The sequence below is a fragment of the Lepus europaeus genome, chromosome 11, assembly GCF_033115175.1.
Source record: "Lepus europaeus isolate LE1 chromosome 11, mLepTim1.pri, whole genome shotgun sequence".
NCBI lineage: Eukaryota > Metazoa > Chordata > Mammalia > Lagomorpha > Leporidae > Lepus > Lepus europaeus.
Window position 1 is genome coordinate 99339842 of NC_084837.1, and position 4979 is coordinate 99344820.

At 39.3% G+C, this 4979-nt stretch overlaps 1 pseudogene; it reads right to left on the minus strand.

The window, feature by feature from the left end:
- Positions 1-257: 257 nt before the first annotated feature.
- Positions 258-1357, minus strand: LOC133769623 (protein GOLM2-like; annotated as a pseudogene).
- Positions 1358-4979: the final 3622 nt, after the last annotated feature.

Below are 4979 nucleotides of genomic sequence, written 5' to 3' on the forward strand. Positions count from 1 at the left end.
GTAGTTTGCTTTAAATGCAAAGATTAACTGTTTTGGCTCAACCGTAACATAACAAATAAAGTGTCTACTTAGAGAATATAATAGGAAAAGGTTCACATATATACATGGATATATTGATTCATTAAAATATTCCTTAAATCTATCTCAATGTATCTTTACAACCCATAGAACTGATCTTTATTTTAAAAAAGTAAAAATGATGGAGTAGAAATTTCATTTTACAGTACTTTATGTTTTTTTAAGTTTTTCCTTAGGATTTAAAGGACATCATTGAAATGCTGCTTTTCACAGTTTGCAAAGTCCACCTGAAGCTTTCATTCTTCATCGTTTTGCTTCAATTTATGGAAGACACCAAATTTATCCTTGGAAGTCTGTTTAGTACAGCTGTTAGAATTCTGGGTTCACTCTCCAAGTTTGGGCCTCTAGTTAAATGCTGAAGAATGTTAGAAGGGTTCTGTTTTGAGTACCAAGGGTTGCACTGTGGTTCACCTGTGCATCTTCAGCCAAATTTGTGGACAGAGGTTGTCTACTTGGAAGATGGGAAATTGTTTGATGAGTTCCATGTTCAGAAACTGAAATAGAAGTCCTCTTTAAAGCAGTGGGAAGATCATCACTAGGTCATTCTCTTCTATTCCAGCCATCCCACATCACCACCTCATTGATTTGTTCTTTCCTATATGTAGTATAACTTGGGGGTTCTTCATTCTCAGCTACTTTTGGAATATTTTTAGCTACTACATGATCATTCACACCTGATTATTCTCCATCATTTGCTTGAACTTTGTGAGTCTCTTGATTTTGTTGAAAAAATTGGTCTGCTAATTTTTCTTCATATCATGCTCTTAATTCCTTGACCTGCTGTCCACACTGAAAAGTCTCATATGCTAACCACTGCACAAGGAAAGTACTTTTCTGTCTGTAGTGCTGAAGCTGATCTTCTTGTGGAAGAAACTCCTGATTAAGCTCAACAAGTTACCCCTTTAAATGATGTAGGTCTGCTACCTGATATGAAATGCTGTTCTGTAGTTTAACCTTGTCATCTTCGCATCTCTTCCCCAGACCCTCCCAGCCAGTAGGTTGCTGGTGAGGTGACCATAATTTGGCCCCTCTGGTACATCTGTTTCTTATGCCTGCCCACCAAGAGCAAGAGATATTCAGATATACTTCTTCAGATGCCTGCGGGCCATCTCTGTGCACTGAACCTGGCCCTGCGGCTCCGTCTCCTTCTCTGGAAGCAAGATGTGTCAGGAAGAAGTGCTCTAGTAGTAAAGGCCAGGAAAACAATCACTACCAGAAGCACCAGCAGCATAAAGGAGGGCAGACAGCCAGCCCTTGGGTTGGCCTCAAAACCCAGCATGGGGTCAAACTGGGCTGTACCCTAAGGCTTCACAGCAATTTGCAAGCAGAAGCTCAGGTCTCTGAGAAAATTCTCTGTCCCACATATCAGTGAAAAATTTACAATAATTATAGAATCAACTTTTTCAGAACACATGAAGCTAACTAAAGGCCTGTACAATCTATGGAACATATATACACCAGAAAAATAGCTACTCAAAATGGTCAAAGTGCCTCAATGGCATTTTAACTTGTCCTATACCCATCCCTCTCTCTCCAACTGCATGGTAGCTTTGAAAAACCACACTGTGAAATAAGTCAACTGGGTTATGGTTCTGTCAAAGCTTTAGCCCCAGAACACTGTCATTATCTGACGTGGATGATGGTTTTTTGGAGGACTTTACCTATAAGATTATTTGAACTAATCAGAGCTCACTTGGTATGAAGAGGCCCATTCCTTAGAGGCATTTGTTCAAAACATTTAAAGGTAATTGTTTAACTGAGCAACCAGCAACCTGAGGTGGTGGATAACAAAAAACAGCTCATCAAAAACTAAAAGGGGCCGGTGCCGTGGCTTAACAGGCTAATCCCCCGCCTTGCAGCGCTGGCACACAGGGTTCTAGTCCCGGTTGGGGCACTGGATTCTATCCCAGTTGCCCCTCTTCCAGGCCAGTTCTCTGCTATGGCCCGGGAAGGCAGTGGAGGATGGCCCAAGTCCTTGGGCCCTGCACCCGCATGAGAGACCAGGAAAAGCACCTGGCTCCTGGCTTCGGATCAGCACGATGCGCCGGCTGCAGCAGCCATTGGAGGGTGAACCAACGGTGAAAAGGAAGACCTTTCTCTCTGTCTCTCTATCCATTCTGCCTGTCCAAAAAAAAAAAAAAACTAAAAGGAAAATCTGAGGAGTGAGATATTCATAAAGGTTCTGAATAGTTCTGATACACTCCTGAGACTGTAGATGGCCACCTAAATGAACAGCACTGAACATAACGCCCAGAGCTGTCAGCTTGCTCAGGAAAGATGTGAGAAAGCTTGAAGCTGTCACCTCTGGGTGACCTCAAGGTTTGAAGTAAGCAGGAAATCAAGGCCAGCAAAGTAGTAAATTGCCTGGATGACTGCTGAAGGAATGCCCAACTTGCAGAAAGCCCCCTAGCATAGACTAGGAGACTTACTGGTTCAAGCATTTCAGGAAATTTCTATAGAGACTTCAGCTACTAAAAATAACAAGAAATATAGGTTCTACAGAGTTAGTTTTAAAAATTATTCAACAACAACCTTTCTGGTCAATGAGGATACTGTTACAGTTGGAAAAGGGAAATAAAGTCAGGCATTGTGGCACAACAGGTTACATCGCAACCTGCGATGCCAGCATCCCATATAAGAATAACAGTTTGAGTCCTGGTTGCTTCATTTTCAATCCAGCTCCCTGCTAATATAGCTGGGAAAGAGGATAGCCTAAGCACTTGGGCCCCTGCCACCCACATGGGAGACCTGGATAGAATTCTTGGCTCCTGGCCTTGATCTAGCCCACCTGGGCATTGCAGCCATTTGGAGAGTGAACCAGCAGAAGGAAGATCTCTTCTCTCTGTCTCCTTCTCTCTGTCTTGCTGTCTTTCGAATAAATAAAATAAATCTAAGAAAATTAAAAAGAATAAATAATTTCTGATATTCTGTTGCACAGTATGGTGACTATAGCCACATGATTTTATTTAAAATATCTAGTTTGCAACTTAATTATTTTAAAAGTAAATAAGTAATTATAACCTACATGCAGGAAAAGAAAGGGTAATCAATAGACACTGCTTCTGAAGAAGCAGACAATAGACTTAACTATACAAGGACTTTAATTCAGCTCTTTTATATATTGCTCAAAGACTTAGAGGAAATGATATGTCAGGGCTAAAGCACAGTATGAGATCAGTATTTCATTCAATAAAAGGTATCAATTAGCAGACAGAAATTATAAAAAGGAACTAAACAGAAAATTTAGAGTTGAAAAGGATAATAACTGAAACAAAAAAATCTCATACAACAAAAAAATCTGTCAACAGGTTTGAGTACTAAAAGGATGAATAACTAGATAAAACAGTCAGTGAGATTATGCAGCCTGAGAAACAGATTGGGAAAAAAAGGTAAAAAAAAAGAGCTGTGGATAGCATAATGAGCACATTGGAGAGGGAGTGAGAAAAGGTCTGGCAGTGGGCAAATAATGGTTAAGAATTGATCACACTGATAGGTCTAAGAGTCAAAGGAATCACACAAACATGACTAGTGTCTGCTAATACTAACTGATAGAATTAAAAAGGGAGAGAATGATCCAACATGGGAAGCGGGATACACAGCAGACTCATAGAATGGCAGATGTCCTAAACAGCACTCTGGCCTCAGAATCAGCCCTTAAGGCATTTGGATCTGGCTGAAGAGCCCATGAGAGTATTTTAGGCATGGAAAGTCAAGAAACTCTGGCAAAAAAAAAGAAAGAGGACATAAATGAAAGATCTCTGTGAGTGAGATCCCAATAGAAAGAATGGGGCCATGAAAGAAGGAGGTACCTTTCTCTGAAGGGAGGAGAGAACTTCCACTTTGACTGTGACCTTGTCTGAATATGATCGAAGTCGGTGAACCCTGAAGGCTTCATAGCTTTGGCAACTCATGACTAGAGCCTAGGGAGATTACAGACGCCATAAACAAGAGTGTCAAATTGTTAAGTCAACAACAGGAGTCACTGTGCACTTACTCCTCATGTGGGATCTCTGTCCTTAATTATTTGTCCAATGTGAATTAATGCTATAACTAGTACTGAAATAGTATTTTACACTTTATGTTCTGTGTGGGTGCAAACTGATGAAATCTTTACTTAATATATACTAAATCGATCTTCTGTATATAAAGATAATTGAAAATGAATCTTGATGTAAATGGAATGGGAGAGGGAGCGGGAGATGGAAGGGGTACAAGTGGGAGGGAAGTTATGGGGAGGGGGGAAGCCATTGTAATCCATAAACTGTACTTTGGAAATTTATATGTACTAAATAAAAGTTTTAAAAAAATCTTTAGATTAAAAAAAAGAAGTTCCTAAATTTGATGAACATGATTATATACTCACAAAGCTCAATAAATCTCTAGTGGGATAATCTTGGAGTTAAGATAACTACAATTAGGCACATGATAAAGTGTTAAAAAGTCAAAGGCAAACAGATACTCTTAAAAGCAGCAAGAGAGAAATGACATCATATTTTTAAAAAATGGTTTCTAACTGTTTGCTAAGTATTCATGTCATATTGCTATTTTCAGGAAGCGATCTAGGACTTGCTCCCTCATTTCTCTATTCTAAGCCCAACTTGTTCTTTCATTTCTCTATTCTCTTCAAGGTAGGAAACTAATTCTATTATGCAGGAATCTGTAGGATGCCCAATTTAATCTTTAGACCTTATAAAAGAGATGGCTAACATTTTTCTGTAATAGCATAGCCAAAATAAGAACTTAAATAATAATCTCATAGCTAGATTTACTTCGCCATCAGTGAAGTATACAGTAAGTAGAAAAAACCTCCCTTTCAGACCAAAGGGAAAGAAAATTTTAAAGTGAGAATATAATTTTCTTCATGGGCATTGTCTGCCTTAGAAAAACTACTACAGAACATG